Genomic DNA, 23,146 nt, shown 5'->3' on the forward strand with positions numbered 1-23,146 from the left:
GCCGACAGCAGCACTGAGCTCCAAATGCAGAGCTGGGCTCTCCCAGCCAGCCCAGGAAGGGCAGATGTGTTTGACTACAGCATTAGTACTGTTTATCTGCAGTGTAAAACCAGGAAGTTAATTCAGTATAAGAAAAGCAGGAGTTCAAGTAATTCTTAGTATCTGCAAAACAAGCCTGGTAACGTAACAGACCTGAGTACTGCCATTTGAAGAGTTGACCTGAGTAGACAGCCAACTTTAAAGAGACAGCCCTTTGTACGAGCTGACCACCTAAATTCCCACTTCAGGTGTTATTCAAAGATCAGGTTAGCTTTTCTAGAACCACAGGCAGCTGTTTTCTAGAATGCAGTCCAAATACTTGTTTGGGTAACATCCACAGGATTCACTCTTCAACCAGTCCCTTAACGTGTAAATACAGTACAGAAAAAGCCAAGTTATGAAGAGATAAAACCATGTATGCTGGCACATAAGGGCAGAAAAAGTTGAGAAAGCAAACATGAGCAGCTTGAGTGAGTGTAAGGACCTTCCCAGCAGCCACCGAACCAACAGCAAGTCTGAGTGTGAAGGCAGGCGTCATTTACCAGAACAGGTTTCTCTTCTCCTTACATTTGAGCTGCTAACCCTTTCCAGATCAGAACACCTCACTGCAGCAATCCATTTTCAGTTTCAACTTCCTGAACTTTCAGCGTTACGTTCTGTTAATAGCAGAGCTCCGTGCAGAGGGAGGGAAGCCTTTCCCCAGCACTGCCCTTCAGCTGGGCAGTGAGGGAAGAACTTCATCTCCCCCTGTGTACTACGAGTTGCACAGAGCTCAGATGCCTTCCCTAATTAAGGAGGTTCCCTATATTTAGATCGCAAGGGACAAACAAACTGGTTTGGCTGATCTACCAGCATGCTGACTCTAGAAACCCTACTCAGTGTCCTTTCTTTGGCCAGTTGGTTCAATTCACTAAAGCTACAAGGAAAAAGAATAAACACCTCTTATCATTAAACAGCTTTAACATCCTCCAAGTGTTAAGACAGTTTATTCCAACTTTTTCCACTCATGGAAAGCCAGTTACTGCCAGAAGCAGGATGTACATCTGGCTCAACAGTGCAGCTCCTTCACAAGTTGTGCTTAAGGCCAGGATACAGGACTCAGATGCAGTGAAAAGCAGAGGGAGTCAGCTTTCAGAAGGGTACTACAAACACATGCTGGGAAAGGACATGAAGACAAACACGTATTGAGACACAGCAAGGAGCTCTGGACAGCCGAGGCTGTAACTTTGCCTAAGACTAATCAAATAGCAAGGATTTAATGAGCATTTGTACTTCTGAGGGGGGGAGGCATGAGGTACAACAACCAGTCCTGCATCTCTCCAGATACAGATTGGAAGCAAGTTTTAATGTGCTTCAGTTCCTGTAGCTAGCTTCCAAGGCTAGTTACACACACTGAGCCTACTATTTGAGTATGACAGCCAGTGGTCTGGGTAATTCTGTCAGACCAAAACTTATACCTCCAAAGGCACAACAGCAGCATTTTAGAACAGATTCGCTTTTCTCCCTCCAGTTCCAGTAACCTCCAGCTACTGAATGGAGGCAGTATGCTCAGATCTTGGACATGCTAGAACAAAAAATAGTTACCCTTTGTGCAGTTATGCTCAGCCAGGGAGGCTGGGTTCCATCATGACACCCTAGAAATCTTTTCTTCATATCACAGCTTCCTCAGGTCTGCAAGCTTAGTGCACACCGTACTGCAGGGATGTTCAGAGCCAAGGAAAATTTACTTGGATTAACCAAACACGCTTACTCTAAAAAGATAAACAGCATGAAGCCAAACACAGCCAGGCATTTCAGAGAGCCAACAAAGGACATAAGGCACAGATGTACCAAAACTCTGTGCTTCAGTTAGAGCTGAAGTTCTACCACAGAATGAGGTCTGACACATCCATGTCCACCGGCAGACACTCGCTCTCTCCCTGCTCCACATGTAAAGTTAAAAGCCCAGTGACCTAAATGTTCACCTTCCCCTCAGAGGTTACAGATATTTGCCTCATTTGATCAAAGCACAGGTGTTGCTGCCCCTTTGGAAGCAGCATTTCCATAGTGACATCAACCAATACAAACGGGTTTATCTACAAAACAAAGACTTGAGTCAGGCTTTCCTATCTGCCCGCTCAGATCAGCGCGCCGTTCCAAAGTGCTGATTAAGTTCTTAGCTGAAAAAGTACAACTCAAATACCACATATTTCACCAAGGGCCCTCTAGGAGGCATGGCAGACTGGTACCACAGGTTCTGTGCCAGCATACAGATACTCCTACAGCACTCCAACGGCAACCTGTACTCCTGCTGCTGTTATAGGAGTGCTGTTATGGGGATGCACAGCACTTATTCCCCAGGGAACTCTGAAGGCAATATCAGAACACACTTCCCCCCAGAACGCAGCTCAGTGTGGATTCATCCAAGGCAAACAAATGCTGCCTTCTCATGTATTTTCCCTACAGAAACTTGTTCTTCCTGGCAGATCTACTGAACTCTGAAAAGGAAGAACACTAACAACAACAAAGCATTTTTAAGTGTTTTATCCTTAAAAGAACATTCACTCCTTCCTAACGTGACTCCAAGCAAACCTAGTTAGATGAGAAAAGCTTGGTTGTAATTAAAAGAAACCATTAATTAAAGAAAACAAGAAGCTTGGGCTCTTCAGCCTAAGCACAGTGCATCCCCATCTTTCCCCAAGCATTACAGAAGTCCAACAGTTACCGATGCAGCAGGTGAGACAGTTTTCATTTTAAATATGGTTTGATCCCAGATTTTAACAAGACATACATCAGTAAGCAGGAATCTGCACTTACACGCTTGGCTTTGTACCTGAATCTCTCAGCCAGCAAGACTTAACCTTCTTATAAGGAAATAAAGACTCATAACCATCTTCACTGTGAATTTAGCATATTGTCTTCAAGTTGTATTTCACAAAGACTTGCAAGAATACGTGCATGTTAGTCCATAAGCTTGCTTAAGCATGAATATAGTTTAATTTATACATGTATAACACCTGAATTCTTGCCTTGGTCTTGTCTACCAAACAGACACAACCTTGAGTTCCATTCACTAAAGTAATACTTTGCAGCAAAGGTTTTTATTCTTGAATTTGAAATACTCTCTGGCAACTGGCTGTACAAAAGCAAGGAAGCGTTTGTACGTACTCAAAATACACACATCAGTCTTAAATCTATGAGGATAAAACACCCAAGTTGTATTAATGTAGATTAACAAGTAAGTCAGAAGAGCAGATACTGCATAAATGAGGAGGCTAGCACTTGGGTGTGGAGATGCAGTTCACTGCTCTGTTCCCAACGAAAACAGCAAAAAACTGCCATCAGCCAACAACTCGTTTCGTGTCACACACAAGCAGGCAACACACAAACAAAATACTGAAAAACTCAATTTCCTCAAGGAATTGAGGATCTCCTTAAGACCTTATCAACTGTCAACTTCGCCAAAGCGCAAACTAAAAATTGACAAGTTTCCTTCTTTCCCACAATTACAAATAAAAGCTGTGTGCAGCAAAGCATCAGGGTCAGGAGAACTTCAGGGACAGCATTCCTTCTGAAGGACTCAGACAACACCCGAGGTCTGCGCTGTTTGTAGTCACAGGAAAAAGATTCAGCGTTCAATTACAAGAACACAGTTAATTCTGCCCCTTTTAAGCAGAAAGGGCAATGGCACATCTGGCCATCACTTAGTCCAAGCCCCTGCTTTGACACCGTTCCAATTAGATCAAGTGGCTCAGACCTTGGGTGGACAAGGCTGATCGTCTCCATAGATTCCTTCTAGTCAACCTGTTCCGTTAAGGTTGGACCCTTAAGAAAATAAAGGGAGGAAAATCAGATAAGAGAAGCCTTCACACTGAGCAGAGATAGGAAAAAAAAAAAGCAGAGCAGAACATGGTTCAGAAAACTCAAGCCCACCTTGCTTTCATCAAGAGCATTTTGACCCATTACATAGTTGCTGTAATACATCAATCTAGTTGTGAAATCAAATTCTACAAGCAAGGTGTGCTTTGGTGGCAGATTTTTTGGTCTAGGAGTTAAGGCTGTTACAGGCAGTCGCACAATACAGACAAAATAGATCCACACTTTAATTCTCCCACTCCCAGTTGATACCCTCATTATTTTTAATATTGGTGCAGCCTCATCTTGAGTATCACGTGCACCTCTGGTCTCCATAACGCAACAACAAGGATGTTAAGACCTTTGAAAGCATCCACAGGAGGCAGCAAAGCTGGTAACAGTGCTGGGAGGCACGTCCTGCGAGGAGGGGCTGAGGGCATCTGGGCTGTCCTGTGAGGAGCCAAGGCAACCTCATTGCTCCCTACTGTGTTCTGAGAGGGGAAACAGAGGCAGCAGGCTGTGCTCCTACTGCCATGGCAGGACACGTGACAGTGGCACAAGGCTGCCAGGGGAGGATCAGACTGTGCACTGGGAAGCACTTCTTTACTGTGACGGGGCTCAGCGCTGGGAGGTTTCCCAGCAAGGTGGTTGGTGTCCTGTGCTTGTCAGGGTTCAAGAGGCATTTGGACAGTGCTCTCCTTAATGTGTTGAAGTTTTGGTTAGCCCTGAGGTTATCAAGCAGTTGAACTCATTCTTTGTATACCCCTTCCAACTGAAGTACTCTAACACTAATGACATGGCAGATATTTCACCACTCATACACAATGAAAATCAGCTTGCTGTAATTCCATTTTAAGATGCCTGTATAAAGAGCACAGTCAAGGACTGCATATTGGGAAACACCAACACGATCACCACCTGCAAAGCATTAGCTCAGCTTTATGAATGATGCTCAGCTCCCTTCTCCATCTCTTCTTTCCCATACACTCCCTCCTGTTCTTACAGGAAGGACATCCTCTGAACATAGACCTTTATTATATTCATTTTACTAGCCAGTGAGGCACTACAAATAAAAATCAGTCACTCCTACACAGTTCATTTCATAGTATCTCTTCAGGTACTTAGAACATGATGAGCGCCATGGAGCCTTACATTTTCACACTGGCCCTCACAGTTAACCAGTATTAATGTACCTAAAAGGCTGAAAACAAAGCACAGGAAGAGTTCAAGGCACCAAAAAGACCTTGTTATGGTCTGCTTCCTCAACTACTCAAAGCTTATATACTATTTTGCTTTATATCCAGCAAATACAGCTCCCTCCAGGTGAGGGTCTGTGCTGCAGAAATGAGCAGCCTGGACAGCTATACAACTCCAGGCAGCTCTAGGAGCTCCCAGTAACTCATTATCCAGCACCATGATCCAAAGCAGGGCAAGGACACAGCCACGTCTTCAGGTAGGCAGCCATCCCACCCGTTATACCACCACCTTGCTGCTCTTCCTAGATGAAACTGCTACTCCCTCATCCAGTGCTTCTACAAATAGCAGACAACGTAAGACTGCTGGGCTGCCTAGCAGCTCTGGATTTCAGACATCCACGACAACTGCAGCCTCTTCTCAGAGATCACCTGTGTGGATAAACTACTGATGCCAGTGCATTCGGAGCAAGAAAGATTGAATACTCCTATCAGCACAGCTTAACCTGATTATATTCATTTATTCAATTGTTCAATTCAGGTAAATCTCTTTTGGAGAGATGAATTCCTTGGCAAGCCCTCAGAATCACACAGTGCTCACACTTCGTATGGTAACTTGAATAACAGCCACAACCCCTCATTAGGAAGTTCAGGTCATCAAGAACCTGCATCAAAGCCAAGATGAGCCACAGCCAGCCCTCACAGACCCCCTTAAAATATTCAGCACTAAAGCTGGGGGGTAGAGTGGCCTATCTTTTCTTTTTTTATTTAATAGTAGTGAAAATTCTTGCAAAGCAGGTCGTCATTCTTTCCTTTCAAGTTCCCTTGCAGAGTACTACTCAGCAGGTGTTTAAACAAACAAGCATACATGCAGGGGGAAGATGTGACCCTAACATTTAAGAGATATTCCAATTAGACGTGCTCAAGATACATTAGTGCAAATATTAAAGACCAGCAAGCTTTTCACAGGCTCCTCTACAAGCAGTTCTATGCAGGTCAGCACACTGCTTTCTTTGCACGTGCTTCCACTGCTACAGGTCCACCAGTTTATTTGTTGGGCTCCCTTACCTGCCCTGAAACACTTCCATGCTGGGCTGAACATTACCTCTCTATGCAGCCACTCAGCAAGCTGCAGCCTCCACACCAAGGAACAACTTCACCCAGCTTTGTGCATTAGTTAATTCTCAAATATCTTTAAATACAGCCTACCTCCCTGAAATCAAAACCATTCAGTTTGAAAGTCAGTAAGTGTAATACACCAAATACACCACATAGCACCTGCCATTATAAGCCTGCTCTGCCACAGCTTTAACTCTTGCTTATCTTAACAAAAGAATGTCAGAAGTCTTACACAAGTTCACCTCTAGCACACTTGCTATCCTCTTAGGAGCCGCTGAATGAAACGTGAGTTAATGAATAACACAGTGGGAATTATTTCATTATCCTCATGGTGAAAGAGAGCCATCTATTTCTTGGATATGATGTCAGACTTGAGAATCAGCCAGTGAGAGACTTACTCATGCTTCCACTGCTCAATCACCTGCTATGCCAGCAGTATTCATAGTGAGAGGCCTGCAGACTGCGCTGACACTTCAAGCAAGGTTGCCAGAGCATGAAGCAAAGCTACTCTGAAAGCAGCCTTAGGAAGAATTAAAGCAACAAGACACAGAGGAAATGAAGCCTGCTGTTTTGTCTCCACAGAAAAGGGAGGAAAGTAGGGGGAAGGTTTTAGCAGCATGCCAACCTAAGTTTTCATGTATATGTCTTACATAGGCATGGAAATGCAGCAGTAACAGCACATCAGCTCTTCACATTTTCTTCCCTTATCTCCAATTTTTCAGAGCTTCAGCTCTTCCCTACTGCAAGCTGCCACCTTGTGCTAAGACCTACTGCACTCACAACACTTAAAGGTAACTCTGAAGCAAGGGACAAACTCCCCAGTCACTGGCAATCTTGTCTTAGAGCACTTCCAGATAAGTGATAGACAGTCCCGCTCTTCCAGGTTGACCAGGCAGTTTTAAAGACAGTATTTAAGAACATTTTACTAATTTCCTAACAAAAAGTAATTAAAAAATGGATCAATTCTAAATGAGATCAGGTAGATACGCTAAACAGCATCCTTCAGATAGCCTGACTCCTGGGATACAAGTCCTTTCCTGTCCAGAGCTCACTGCATTTCCTTTAGCTTAAGCACACAGAGCAAGCTTAGAGACAGAAGCAGACATTTGAACAGTCAGTCAGACCAACCTGTTACAGAAACCTGCGGGAATACTCACCTCTAACACCTTGGCAAATGAGGAATCAAGTACAGAAGAAAGCTGGGGAAATCTAATAAAAGGAAAAGCCAGAGAGCCTGAAACCAGAACCAGAAGATGGACTTCTAATGCAGGTAGAAACAACTGAAGTGTCCTCCTGACGTGGCACATGCAATGAAAGCACCCAAAGCAAGCTCTGCAAGTAGTTTTCCTACAGAGCGCAGAAACCAAGATGCATTTTCATTTGAAGTAGTCAGATTTTCCCAGAACCTGCAGCTTGCAGTCACCTCTGAAGAGCCACACATTACTGAGCTTGTATAATGCTTTAAAAGCAAAAGGATGATCGTACCATGCACTCCAACTCACACTGAAGGAAACACTACCTCCACATCCAATGTGCTGCTCTCATTCTCACATGCGTGCACATGTAAGATGTATTCATAATCAGGAATCAAGTTCTGGCATCACAATTACTCTGTCAAGAATGCAGTGCTGAAGTATATTTAGAATGGTTCTGTTAACATGATAGCTAGCTACCATAGCTATTTTAAAGGTATCCAAGACTCAATCAAACCAGCATTGTCCTATAACCAATCAACCCATTCTGCAATAATTGCTCAAAATACAAGCATTCCAGATACGATGCTCATTCCACAGCAGCACCTCTGAAGAGAAAAGAATTAACAGGATGCAGTACCAAAAGTTGGCTCTGGGGCAAATTTCTGCTATAGCAGAAAGCTCTGAACTGGTAGGGGATCAGCATCACCACCCAGCATCTCTCAGAGTCAGGAGCACCTGCGTGCAGGTCTGTCTGAGCCTCACAGTAATCACACAGGCACTTACTGTCGTGCAGAAGCAGCCTTGAGATGCTTCCCTCAGTCAGTGCCCACACGCCCAGCAGCTGAGCAGCAGAGCATACAGCTGTGCTTCAGCCTGCAGGGCTGGAAACGAGTGGGTAGAGAAGCTAAGCACACAACACAGAGTGAGTTAAGAAACAGGTCTGAGGTAGTGAGCAATTTAAGAGTAATGAAACAGAACCGATGCCCTAAGTTGGGAGGATGAAAGCCTTAACAATCCTGACTTCAAGCAGGTGATTAAACTTGAAGCAGGAGCACTGTACGTTCTCCAGGGAGTCAGCTGTTATATGCAACATTCAGCTGAGCTCTTCAGAACTTCTACAACAATCTTTAAGTTGTTATGCTAAGAAAACTGTCTAAACTATCTGCAGTCAAGAGATTCACCTTTACTAGAATCATCCTTAATGCCATACTAGAGACCATAAATAAGATTCTTCTCATCTAAAGCTAGATGCTTGTATCTGATCTAGCCTCCTTTTCAGAAGGCCCACATCCCATCATTCAGTGATTAGTTCTTATTTACTCTGTACACCCTCTGCAAGAGAAAGGCATGTGCTTGACTACATCTGATTTAGATGGAAGACAGCAACACGTGTTCTTAATCCCCAGTTTCCAGCCTAAACCTATCTAGGCAATTGCTGTAAGGAAGCAAACAAATTCATCCAGACAGTCTGGGGAAGCATCAGCAATTAAAAAACTTAAGAGGACACCACATTCTTTGGTGTTCAAATGGTTCCCTGCATTAACATAACAAATAGCTGTTATCCTCAGTAGTCATAAGGTCACAGCAATTCTCCCTACTTGTATCAAGCTTTTGCATGCATTTCCTAGCTGACTGAAAGTCAGTTACAAAGGAGATCTTCATCACCACTCCCATTTTCTCCAAGCTTAAAAATTAAATCAAGTATTACACGATTGGAATTTTCATTATCAGGAAGTTGCAATAATGTTTATTTGGTTGGTCTGTCCTTCCAATATGATGGCTCAGTTTAATGCCTTAACAATTATTACTGCTTAACTAAGGTAAACACAAACAGGCCTGAAAAGCTTAAAGTAACCAGCAGGAAAACTAAGCTCGATTGCTTTAGACTGAATACATTATGATCACCTACAAGGGTCATGGAAATTCTCACATGGCCTGAATGTGCATCAGAAGTTTCGAGTCCTGATTTTAGAGCTTCCAAATACTGTGGAAAAAGTTACACAGCAAGGTAAAGATTCAGACTTCTTGGTGCATCTAGACAGCTGGGACTAGCAATGAGGAAGAAGTGTTTACAGTAACATAGAAAGGAAGAACTAAAACCTGGATGCAGCATCTCCAGGATATTCTGCCAGATTTGCATCATCTCAGAAAGAAAGCACCAGTAAGCATGTGTGATTCACTGGAGAGTTCACCAAAACTGACCAGATGCTGTTTCTACAGGGCTTCACTACAGCTCAGCCAAAGCTGCGTGACCTACAAAGCAGCCCTCTCACTTGGAATCCACAAGAAATACCTCCAGTCCCACTCTTCACCCTCATCCGACCAAGGAAAAGGCTGGACCGGGGATGTGATGGAAGGCAGCAGCAAGGCTCAGCATGGCACAGCTTTGTTTCACAGATGAGTTACTGGAGTCATAAGAGAAGCCTCACTAACTTGCACTGATGAGACTGAACTTGAAGCTGTTCAGATAACTCATTTGAAACTGGCAGAATGAGTTGTTCAACCTATAGATGAAAGCCTTTGAATGGAAGCAACCCAATTATGGTTTACTATTAAACAATGAGCCTCATTCAGCGAGCGTAGCAGGCTAAGGAAATAACTGAATAGACAACTAGAAAGAGTGATTCAAGTGTCAGCCTTCATGAGAATAGCCAGGACAAAGTGCTTTTTGTCTCTACCTTTGAGATCTTGACAAATCAAAACTAGATTAAATGTGCTAGCAGACTAGCTTCTAGCTCGGACTGATACACGATCCCACAGAGGAGGATCTGCCAACACTCTGAAGCAACTTACACCCCAGCAAACACAGAAATGCATATATTCCATTTCCCTTGTAAGAAGTTGCAAAGGAATCATGCTTTTTCAGCACTGCAGTAAGCTCCCAGGGAACAACTTTCCTTACAGAGCCATAAAAACATACAATAAAACTTTAAGAGAGGATATCCTCATGCCCGGGTACTGAACACCAGTAACCAGTTCCTAGTCTCAGAGCCACACTACTGTGAGCATAAGGTGTTATTACCCTTTGGAGCAGGACCTGAATTGGGTATTTGTTGTATGTGCATTTTTCATTTCACCTTGCTACGTTTCACCAGCACTCTTACTTGCAGCTCAACAGCCAAATCCAAGTTACTGAGTAACTTCCAGCACCAAGTCTCAGTGCTCTGACTTACACAGACACCCCAACATCTACAAATCCAATGACTCTACTCCATACCCCACAAAGACTAAGCATATTTTATCTGTGGAAAACACATGAACATTTATCAGCTTACATATCAAACAGTACTGCAAGTACCAAAAGCCAGAACTTTTAACAGTTTCAGTTAACAATTAATAAAACAGGTCTCTGAGAAAGGAATGCATCTGCTTCCACTTCCTGCATAAATCTCCAGCAGAGCTCAAGCAGTGCCACAGTCAGCTCTGTGCCAGGCAGCAGAGGCAAACCCTCACGACACAACAGTTGCATTTTTTGAGAGGTAACTAAAATCAGCAGCAATGGCTGCACTGCCGATACCCTGCTGTCCCTGCACCAGGATTCATGCCAGCATTCCGGTGCCATAAGGCAACCTGTATTCTTAGCTCGGTCGCATGATCTGCAGAGCAGCCCTGTCGCTCAGTACCTATACAGAGCACCACACCAGCAGCACTCTGCCCACTGAAGGCTTACAAGTCAGCAACTTCCACCAGGACAGAGACAATTTTGTTTACAGAAGATAAAGCACTGAAGAAGCACTCATTACACGTTTTGCTTGCAGCAGTCTTGGCCCAGAAGCATGGCATAAAATCCTCAGAGTATGCAGTCATGCTGAGCGAGGATGGCGTGTGGATGTCTGAAGATGCAAGGGACTGGGGACAAAAGCAACACAAAAGGTGAAGACGTTGATTTCTCGCTGTGGCACTAGAGACAAGGACGTAGAACACTGGAATTGAAGCTCTGATGAAGACTTTACCCTGATGAGCTGGTGGATGGCAGTATCCACTGTTCCAGCGACAGTTTCAGACTTCCACAAAACATTAAGGAAGGACTTCATTCAAGCCTGTTCTCACACAAAACCTTCACTGAGGTTTGTAAGTGGAGCAAACCTAACTAGACAAATTAGGCTTATTTCTTACTTCAGAGTTGGAGCCTTTGCTCACTTCCATTCATCCTAGTTCAAACACTTCTAGTGTGGTGTTTCTTTAAACCAGTTCAACACTATGCTTAAAAGTGAAGAACGGAAGAGGTGTGGTAGGATAGGTACAGCTTTGTTTGCTACAGGTCACTTTTACTTTTAAAAAAAAAATCACTCAGGTTTGGAGTGACACACCTTGGTATTTAAGTAACAGATCTGCAGATGTAGGACACAGGTGAGTAAGAAGTTGCTCTTTAAACAAGCACAGGTTTTAACAGGACAGATTCCTACTCTACCCTTACAGAGTTCAAAGGTTACAAAAAACTCTGTGCTGGAGGAGCAGTTGAGCACCAGGCGACACGCTTTTTATAACATGGCAAAGATGCTCTGGATAGCATTCAGAGGCCGAGCTGTCACTCACACAGCACAAACTATGGATTCCCACCTTCACAACTTTCTCTTCCACATTTGCACACCCACTACAAAAACATCAGCGTGTTGCTTGAACTTTTAACATTCTGGTTAAGTTGTAATTAAGAAATAGAAGTATCTAAGTCATCAGCATGAGTTTTGAGGAGTTACAGGTGGAATGGCTGCTCAGAAGTAGCTAATAAGCAGGACATTCCTCAGACAGGTTTGAATCCATCGGATTTGTTTCAACATGTAGAATCTGTTTCAACAAGCAAAATCTGTTAAGTCTTCCAACAGCACTTTGCACAAAGTCACCTAGGGCAGAATACAGTCACAAAACTCGACTCCATTGAAATACAGTGTTGATTGGTTCTGTTTGCAAACGTGACACGTTGAGTTGTTTAAGCTCAGGTTTTCTCCATTCAGCTCAGCAAGCCCTCTCTAAACTGACCCCAGGGTATTCCTTCACCTCTCGCATTTCAGCAAGTTGCCAAGCAGATCTCAAGAAAACCAACCACACACAGGCACTGCCCTTCCTCTTCAGTTTTCCAGAAGCATCCAGGAGGTCTGTAGTTCCAGAACACAGAGCTACAACACCAGTTTGAAGCTTACTGCTTGTTGATACACGGAGGTGCAAAAGCTGACCTTTCACAAGCAGCAGAGCCCAACTGGCAACACACAGCACTGCACCTCATGTGCTGCACAGCAACATCTTCTGACTGCTTACAGAAAAAACAAAACAGCTTTCCAGTATGAAAACCTCTGCTACTCACCAACCTACCTGAACAAACTTGAGCGTCCTCTGCACCTGTGGAAGCACACTGCTCTCCAAAGCCAGCCTGCAAATTCAAACTAGCTTTAGGAATTCTTTAATTACCTTGGCAAGATTCGGTATAAGAACTGTGTTTAAACAAATTTTTGGAGGATTTTTTGGCATTAAGTCTCTTTAAACTGTAAACTTAGATTCTTCCCAGTTCAGGTACTTACTCCTGGCCTAGCAGTTTTTGCACAAATAGCCAAAGTCCCTTCTTGCCTTTTCACATAGCCAGTCACACTTAATGAGACTAACTCCTTTTGTTAAGGCACATTTTCAATTATCACTCCTCACCTGTGAGCGAAGTCAGCCCAGAAATACTACAGAACCTGCACGAGTTTATTAAGAAGCTTCTGGGTTTGGGGGGAGTTTTGTTTGGTGGCTGGTTTGTTTTTTAAACTGTTACATTACTTGATGAACAGGGCTTGACAGGGCAGCCAGTGTTTCTGATTAGCCTAGAAACCAACTTCTATTGGGGGAAGAATAAAAAGCAAGAAGTGCTATATGTATGTTACATATATATAAAAATATATATATTTAGGAACCATAAGGGTACGAAGTAGATTAAGCCTGTTATAATTCTGGGGCCTTTAAAGTAAGTTCAATCAGGTTGCTAGGTCCCTAATTTGAGTACCAAACAAACCACATCTAGTAGCAAGAAGTAGGCTAGAAGCAGTAAAGGAGCTGCAGTCAGGAAGGGCTGACCAGATAATCACCACATCAGTTTAATTAGTAGCTCAGTATCAGGCAGCTGTACGTAGTAAAACAGCTTAGAAAGCTGAACAGTAGCTTGAAATAGTTTAGAAAAATAAGCTACAGGGCACAACAGCATACAACTCACTCTTCAATGAGCTGCCAAACTCTTTCCTCCTCAACCAGAACAAACCAAGTCGTCTTATGCAAGAGGAAAAGTCTTCATACCTTAGCGCTGAATGAGAGCACGGCAGTCTAAAGAATGATGCAAGAGCACTATTAATTTTAATAGGACTGCTTTCTGGGTGTGTCCCTCACAGGGCAGGGACACCTGCACTCGTACCTTATACAAACAGCTTGCTGAAAGCTACTCTCAAGACAAGAAAATGAGAAATAGCTCGGAGTGTCTGTGCTCGACCAACCTTAGACTTGTTCAATCAAGCCAAATCCCTTCGTCCCCTGGCCACAAATCCACAGGCTGTGCCGTGCACACCAACACACCCACCCATCTCAAGCACCATCCAGAGCTGTGACTGATGGCCTGAACAACCCTCTGCAGGTAAGCATCACGCCAGGCAGGTTTCAAGATTGCTCTCTACTCCAAGCGGAATTATTACGAGCAGGTTTGGCACCGCTCTTATCTCAGCGCATCGCTCCAGCATTCCCACCCTTAGTGCCCTCTCATGGGTTATCACCAGTCTTCCACCCATTCACAGAAGTGCCCGTGTGATAGCAATACCTGAGAGGACTTGGAACAGCCGAGCAATTGAAAGCTTCACGGCTCAAACCAGCCTAGCAGTCAGCACTTCACCCCAGGCAAGTTATCTCCGGCTTCTCTAATAAGCTAAGGGGAGAAGCACCAAAGCAAGACCTCCCCCAGTTATTTCTACATTTCTTTCTACCTGAGTGAAACAGCCCGGGAGGAAACAAGCTTCAGCTGCTGGTAGTCAGTTACTGAAGACATTCCAACAGTGACTGGATACCTAATGTACCAAATGTTGTAAAAGGAGCACCACAAGTCAAGATTGGTACCTTCCAAATCACAGGAATTTCATTCCATCCTCAGTTCAGTGTCATATTATAGAATTTTAAGAAATTTACTACTCAAACTGACCATTTTTAGAAAACCCCAATGATAAACTCCCTCTTACTAGAAGAGAGTCACCCCAAGTCCCACTATCCATCCTACTGTTTAAAAGCAAAAAACTCTACTTCTAAACACATACAAAGTATTTTTGTTCCAGCTGCTGAAGCCTGAGGGGAAGGAAAAGCAGCACTGCAGTGACCAGGTGTGCTGTTACTGTCGTGCAGCTAATTTAAGCTCTTTTCCAAGGCCATCTGCGTATGAATATTGAGAATTATTTCACTTCAACAAGCATTTACGAGTAATTGCACAGCTAGATTCCCTCCGATGTCTCAGATTCTGAAAGAACCTCTAATTAGTTTTGCTGCCAGGCCATTTCTGTACAAACACCCTACACACAGTTTGAGCACCCGTAGGTATAACGAGGATATAGGTACACAACAGTAAACTGAAGCTGTAGCTTTCTTTATAAAACGAGCTAGGACATCCAGAACAGAAATCTGATCTCTTCATAGCAAGAGCTCTAACTGACCTGACACTGCCCCTTGGTTCTGCCAGGGCACACACCAGCATTAGAAGTGTTGACACGCACCTCCAGAACTGCACATTCCCATGTTTGCTCTCCCTGCAATCCTGATGTACTCATCTGTAACATCCAGGGATGCTCTGCAGCAGTGAAGCACGCTAAGCAAACACCTCCAAATCATGTGATACTCACGCTTGAGTATGAAGGGATAAAGAGATTCCAGTCTAAAGTAAAAGAAAACAAGCTAGCTATTGTATTCTGCTCTAGGAAACAACTACAAGCCATTAGCCAAACCTATAAGGAAAACCTACCAGACCTCAAAATATTTACCTTGTTCCCATCTTTCCCCTTTTTCCACAGAGTTCAGATTTTCCCAAAGCACAAAAACGTACATTCTTATGGAAGTCATTCAAAGAAAGGTTCACTGAACACAGACAAAGATGAGAATTTAATTATAATGGGTATCCAACCAGAATATAATGCACCGTTCACAGCAAATTCCTGCTATTAGCAATGAGAGAAAACGGAGATATTGAATTCTCAAACATACTCATGATTAGTATGTCCAATCACCGAGCAATTAAAGAGCAGGAACTCTTAATTGTAATGATGCACATTTGTGTGATAAGGATTAGTCACTCATTTGATGAAAAGCTTATCCACTCAAGAAAAACATGCACAGCACTCAGATGGAAACGAGAAGATGTGCAGGCAGAGGCAATAAGCTTACAAGTTTACATTAAGTAGGCTTCACTGGCTACCAAGTTCCACTTATTAGAGACAAATAACCCAAATAAGTTAGAAATGTGGTACATTTAGACACTTGGATCAGATGATTACCAAGGCCTACATTCAGCAGCATATTGCTCAGCAGTGAGAGGGGGGATCTGCTTGACCAGTGAAGCCTGTCAGACACCAAGGAGGTTCTGAAGACAAGCTAATAGGTAACATGATGGCATGCTACAACTACTGATTGTTATAAAAAAAAGTAAATAAATTCATGGAGAATAAAAGCAAAACTATCACCTCATGACTTACAAAAGTATTTCCGCTCTACTCAAACTAAAACTGACCACAGAATGGATGGAGCAATGTCCTCTCATTAATTCACAATGAGATCTGCCTCTGGGATATGGCATGGAGCTTTCATCTTACAGCTTCCCACTTTGCATCATCTGTCCTTTGTCGGGAAACAAATATTTTAAAAGCCTGAACTTTGAGAACCCACAAAAGAGCAAAAGTTAACTTTGGTAACTGTAGTTCTGCAAGTTAGAGAAGACACTGAAGGCTGGAAGCAAGCAAAACTGAAGACAGTTTTCAGCTGCAAGAATCCAGAACTGGGTCTGAAGAGGTCCCAAAGCAAACACCCTATCAAGGATGCAAACAATATAATTAGGCATGACAGAGCTTCCCAGCATCTCATTTTATCTCAGGTTTAAAGTTTCAATGATAGCAATTACACGCTTGCAGATAGCAATGCAATAAGTAGAGCTTTCCCAGGTACACATTTATTTCAATTATGGCTGCAAGAAATGAAATTAGGCAGCCACAGCAACAAGCTGTTCCCTTTCATGGTCTACTTGCAGGGAGAGCAAGGAGTCAGACTACTCGTCCCCCAGCCTAACTAGCAGATAGGAAATTCCAATCTCAAACTCATCCACAGCCACTTCCATGAGCAGCTTACCAGTCATGCTGAACGCTGGTAGAGGCAGCATAAGTCATACCAGACCAGCAGTAGATCAGCTAGTAGGCAGGGTCATTGATTGCTTCTACACCACAACTAAAGCTCCATTTCAGAAATACTCAGTTATTTTACCCATGTAGTATCTGCTTTAAGATAGTAATACTTCAAGACTCCACAGTTAAGGTAGGTGTAGATCAGATCTTTCCATCTATTTCCCAAAACTCTGACTGCAGCTCTACAGCTGTACAAAAAATAAACTTGCTTACAGAACAGTCAAACTGGATGAAACTGAAGAGTCATTCTCATAGGACTTGGAAGGCTTATGATTTATTCAGGGTGATATGAAGGAGTGAGCTGGAGAGAGCAAATGAGCCATGTCCCCAGGCAAGTCCTGCCTCCTGCTCCATGCTCAAAGGAAGCTTCAGAAAGCCAACCAAATGCATCTGGTCTTCAGACGAGACTCTTAGTTTCCAGCTATGCTTAGCAGCATGCAGACATGCATTTGTCCTCCTCTTGAAAAAGCAGCAAGGAGCAGCTTCCCCCAGGGGCTCACACAAGAGCAGAAAGCAGCACCAGAGAGAAAAGGTTCATGCTGCCCAGAGCCTGCCTCTCTCATGTTGGAGCCAAATTCTACATGCATAGGAAGAGAGAAACTGTTCTCATTCCAGGTAGCAATACAGAAGTAAAGCTCTGGATACAGACTTAATTAAGGCAATGCAACAGTCTTCCTCCACAAAACCTGAACTGCATCACCTACCTCAATATTGATTACATTCTAGGAACTAAAGCTTGTACTGCACCAGAATAATCAGATATTTGGCTTAGAGAGAGTGCTTAGACTTGTACACACAAGAAATATCCTACAGACATCTTAGATGGAGTTCTCTGTTTCAAGACATTTTATTTTCAGAAAGCTCAGTTAAACCACGATGTATAGCTTTTCACTAGTTTTCTCAAATGAAAAACCTTCCCACATTCTTAAAACAGGCCAAGGCCTCAAGGAAGGAAGCCTTTGGTAGAAGTCCTAGCAAAGCAGATACTGTACACACAGCATGGGAGAATCAGATATATGTAGTATGTTACTTAGACAATGTTGCCTCTATGAAAAGTAGGAAGCAGTTAAAAGTATCTTTTTAAAGTCTTTTCCCACTAACGCCTAAAGAAAGCAGGACCTGGCAGGGCAGATCCTGCCCATCTGCTAGAGAAAGCGCCAGTAAAGAATAACTTCACTTCTGAAATTAAAACAAGCCAAAAAAAATCTCAATATATCCAACATTTCCCAAGTACTATCAGCCTTGAGTTTGCTATGTGTCTGTGTGCATCTGCACAACTGCCCCAGTTCAAGAAGTAGCACCCAAACCTTGCCTCAGCCTTGCAGGCTCCAAGAGGTACACTGGTCAGCCCAAGACCCAACCCAGAAGGAAGAAAAGAGCATTTAAATGGATATTTCCTGTAACAGTTAAAAATGCAATCACAGCTTATTTTAAAGCTCGGCCAGAAGATGATAAAAAGAACAGTACTTTATGAACTTTGACATTCATGTGTTGGTCCACAAAGGAGAAGAACGCTCAAGCTCTTTAGTAAAACACATCTGTATCACCTTTCCTACACATCCACCAACTTCTAGGCCACCCTCAGGAACTCAGAGACCCCTTGCCTCTCATGAGCTCCATCATGTATTTGCAGCATTAACTCCCACGTAGAAGATCACTGCCTCCAAGATCTTCTGTTCTTCCCACTAAGACCTGGGGAGCATCTGTGCAGTTAACTTGCTATCAGATGCACATCAAATCAACTGCCGCGTCCTGAACTTTATGATTCCCAGACAGAAGATTAGCCAAAGCCAGGTATCAATAATTATATTTTAAATGAATCCTTTATAAACAGTGTTTTTTGAAGAACGTTGATGACTCCAGAAATAATGCATTTATCTCAACATCCCAAAAAACCTTCAGCTTTGCTCTTCTTCTTGATCTCCCTTGGCACGGTGCAGAGCTGCAGCTCCATCATTCCACAGCACTGAGCAGAGCACCCCCAGTTCATACACCAGTACAACCCAGACACACTCCAGAACAGACTAAAGATAAAAGTAGCACTGGTTTCTAAAGGATAATGCTGCACTCCTCTCTGCTACTACTGGTTGATTTTCTCCCCGATCTGATCAGCAGAGACTGAATTGAGGACTTCTTTACGGCATAAAATGACCTCTTGGAATCACAACAGCTGATGTTCACCTCCCTCACATCAGCACCAGAAGCTATTAAAACAGATAAAGAAAAGAACAAAGCCTGGCCACTTACAGCTCTAACTAACAACCAGCATCCTGTAACACCAAACATTCTGTCAGTAGTTCTCAGCTATCCACCCCAAAGGGAGGGGACAAAGTCTTGGCTGTTTCTGTTATCAAGCACAATCCGAACAGGAGCAGTTGGCACCAAATGATGTTGTATCTTATGACTTTTGTCCATCCCACAAACAGCAGACAGTGGCACACGTACAAATCAAAACACCCATCTGGATATGGTAACGTTCAAGGAATTTGTGTTGAGGGACATGGTTTAGTGAGCACCATTGGTGATAGGTGGATGGTTGGGCTGGATGATCTTGAAGGTCTTTTCCAACCTTGGTGATTCTGTAATCCCACCTAACTTGGGACTAATGCATCCAAGGTACAAGTAATAACAGACTGCAAGTCGAGGTCTTCAATTCTTTATTGATTCTTTGATAAATCCGTATCTCAAATCCTAAATTAGCACTAAATTCCCTATTGGATCTTTCATGCAAACCACTCAGTCACTGGATGATCTCAAAGCTTCACAAAGATAAAGGAACAGCTGTCTTTAAAAACTCCATTAATCACAAGAATGATCTGCGTGTTAAGCACATTCCTAAAGCTTTCCTAAAAGCACTGCAAAGTTATGGCACTAATATCTAGGGGGATAGAATTACAAAGGAAGCTCATGTCCCAGAGACATAAAACCCATATGGGAACTAACAGGCAGAGCTTTACACGAGCAGCTACCTCAGCTGGGTACACACGCAGAACAGTTGCACATTATGGCAAAGAACAGAATTGACAATTTAGTGCTTGGAAACTCATCCTGAAAGAAACAACTTCTATTATTTGATCTGGTCATTAATGCAGCTATGAAATAAGATCACATTCAAGTACCTGGGATTTTCATTCTAGTTCACAATATTTGATAAGCACTACTGTACTATTTGCAGTCACAGGCTCTGACAGACAGCTGACACCAAACAGAAGAGCCCCATGATTATACCCAGCTACACAGCCATGGAGAGCTACCAGAACAGGAACAGCCATCACCACCTTTCATCCTCTGCGGGTGAAGAGATCCCAGATGATGTACTAGATGCTAACCCAGTACCTCCAATTTGCTCCAGAGACAATTACTCCTTCCTTGCACTCCAGCAGACTTGTCAGAGTCCTTCCCAATCCTCGGGCAGCCTACTGATACTTTTCTCCTTAAGTTACTCCACTTGGACACACTAATTGTCAGCCAAGCACTGCTCAGACCTCCTACTCTTGAAGGGCTGACAACATACTTCTCTCCATCATCCTGTGCAGCATGTAGGTGGAATGAGATCTCAGATAAAGTACTGTACTCTCTACCTTCAGAAGCTTGGACACGCTGCACTTCTATCTCCTTCAGGTGCAGACAGCCATTCTGATAGAAAATCAAGAGCTTATCAAGCTGGCCTTGCCTATGGTTTCTTAAGCAGGCTAACACTTGGCTAATTTCTAGTTCAGACAATTAAAAGCAATGGACATTAGCAAATTCCTAAGTAGGCACCAACAATACCACCAGCCAGAAAACTAGTTTGTCTCAAGATATCACTCCTACAATCTTTAGGACTTACGGTAAGACAAGAGCACCTTTTGGCACAGTTGCCAAAAAACCACTGTTTTCCCACATTTTCCCTACACATCTGCCTCTCTCCCAACTCCAAAGCAAGCACACAGAAACTTCTTAGTGAAGCATTTCAGAAGCCCATGCCCCACCTTTACTTATCTGACAAAGATTTCGACACTCTGTGTTCATAGCATTTCCTGTACTACGAAAGAAAGCACTTGTACTATCTTCTAAAACCACTGTGATCACTAACACCAAAGCAACACTGATACCAGATGTCACATCTCCTCTACCTATAAACTCTATTGCACGAGCTCCCCTTCATCCTCTACCAAGAAAGATTTTCAGTACTACAACACATGCTTTACTGACAGCCCAGACACACCTCAGCCCTCCATCTAAAGCCTCAAACCTGACAGATATTGCGCAAAACCTGCCACAGCTCCCTCACTCACACTACCATCCTCTGCCAATGGGCTTACTGGGGCAATTAAACATTCCTTTATTCCCACCATAAAGTCAAGCATCGCTCCACACTGCTCCGCATGATTCTCTAGACAATCTCCTTGAAGAAAAAGCCTCACTGCACACAGCAACATGGGCTCATCACACAAGAAAACAGGCAGGTGAAGTGCTCAGACAGAAGCAGGTACCAGATGTTCAGTCTGTGTGAGGCACAAGCTTGTGCCCAGCTGTCACACAGTACGGGAGGGGTGCATGGAAAGAAAGAACCATAGAACAGTCTGGGTTGAAAAGGACCATAATGATCCTTCTACAGAGAGGCGCAAAGGAATGTGAGGGCTCATCTGCTGGTGAAGCAGCACTCCCTAAAAGGAGGGACAACACAACTACAGTGCAAAACCTAAAGCTTCCATTAAAACACAGAAACTTCAACACGGCTTGGAGTGAGGAGGGTTGGCACAAAACAGTACTCACCAGAGAAGGGCAACATCTGCTCAGATCCCAGCAGAGGAACGGGACTGTTAAGAACAACAGGGAAAGAGGCACGATTAAAGCCCCCACAAGTAACAGAAATGCCCTAACGACCCCGTTATGAAGGCAGTGGCACACCGGCCCGTACAGCCGCACACAAGCCGAGCTCGGAGCCGGGATAGCAGGCACCGTCCGGCGGGGTACGGGCAGCCACGGGGCACGGCCCTGCACCGTCACCTTCCTGAGGCCACCGGGCCCCGCGGGAAGGAGGAGGAGGAGGCCGAGCTCCGCACCGAGCCGCCTCACCCCCGGCCGAGGGAGCGCAGCGCAGCGGACCGCCGCCGCCCCAGCTGAGGGGGCGTGCCGGGCCGCGGCCCTCCCTGACAGCCCAGCCGCCCTCCGCCAGGCCCCGGCCCGCTTCATCCCCCCGCGCGGCGCCGAACCCTTCCGCAGACCCTCGCCGGCTCCTTACCTCGGGGCCGGGCATGGCGCGGAGCCCCCACACCCCGTCCCGGGGCGCGGCCTCCTGCCTTGGGCCGGGGGTCGCCGGGCTCCTGGCTGCCGCCGCCGCCGCTGCTTTTCAGCACAACATGGCGGCCGCACGGGACGCGGGCACGGCGAGGCGAGCGCGCCCCCGACACCGCCTCCCTTCCCTCCGCTGCCTGCCAAGGGGCGGAGCCGGCGGCCTCCTGTCAGGTGACGCGGGCGGGCGTCCGCCTCTCGTCGGCCCCGCCTGAAAGGAAGGAGGAGCCCGCCTCTTTCCCTTTTATAACCCTGTGGGGGTGTTGAAGCGTGCGGGGTGCTGATGGGGTTGGAGGACGTTGTGTGGCTGCGAGCTCTGAGGTGACCGAGCCCCCTGAGGTGACCAAGCACTGAGTTAACTGATCCCCGTGAGGTGGCTGAGCCCCAGCTGAGGTGGCTGAGCTCTGAGGTGGCTGAGCCCCTTGAGGTGGCTGAACCCTAAGATGGCTGTGACCCCTGAGGTAGCCAAGCCCTGCGGTAACTGAGCCCCCTGAGGTGGCCAAGCCCCCTGATAATGACCCGGCCCTGAGCTGGCTGATCCCCGTGAGGTGACTGAGCCCCCCGAGGTGAATGCAGCTGCCTTGGGGCAAAGATGAGCCATGGTGATCCAAACCCCAATGCCTGCCTCGTGCTCCCCTCAGGAGCTCTCCAAAAGCTCTTGGAGGAACTACATATCCAACTGGAAACCCAGTGCCTGCACGCCAGCCCCTGCCTTACTTGCTTCTGTGGCATTCTGGGGCTTGGCTGTAAGGACACGTGTGGCCCCTTGCTGTCCATAAATGCGCTGGCCAAGAGCAGCTCGCAGCTCCTCCATGAGGTAATGGAGAACAGCGAGCCAGCAGGCAGTGCGAGAGCCAGAAAGCGCACGGTAGTGGGGAGAAAAGCAACAAAGCAAAAGGGACAAGAGTGCAGAGCAGCATAAAGGCACTGCAGAGCTGGAGGGGGGAATGGCAGCCATGTGCAGGTAGCAGGGAGCGGCTGCAGGACCGTATCTGGGTCTTACTGCAAACGTGATGGATTGTTAATGCTTTATTTTTATACATCTCTGTAATTTACAATGCACTATGTAGGTCAAGTTGTGCTTTTGAGAGATATTTCCACCTGCTTG

The 23,146-nt window shown here is 44.9% G+C and overlaps 1 protein-coding gene across 1 annotated transcript in view; it reads right to left on the minus strand.

Moving 5' to 3' along the window:
• MTMR3 (myotubularin related protein 3) overlaps positions 1-22,199 on the minus strand; it is a 73,483-nt gene extending 51,284 nt beyond the window's left edge. Inside the window, exons 1-2 of the mRNA XM_085238829.1 lie at positions 21,989-22,199; positions 21,520-21,563 (exon numbers count right to left, since the gene is read on the minus strand). The gene's annotated coding sequence lies outside the window, so the exon portion shown is untranslated. The remainder of the gene's footprint in view (positions 1-21,519; positions 21,564-21,988) is intronic.
• Between the last annotated feature and the right edge of the window lie 947 nt (positions 22,200-23,146).

Source organism: Meleagris gallopavo, chromosome 17 (genome assembly GCF_905368555.1).
Source record: "Meleagris gallopavo chromosome 17, MGAL_WU_HG_1.1, whole genome shotgun sequence".
Taxonomy (NCBI): Eukaryota; Metazoa; Chordata; class Aves; order Galliformes; family Phasianidae; genus Meleagris; species Meleagris gallopavo.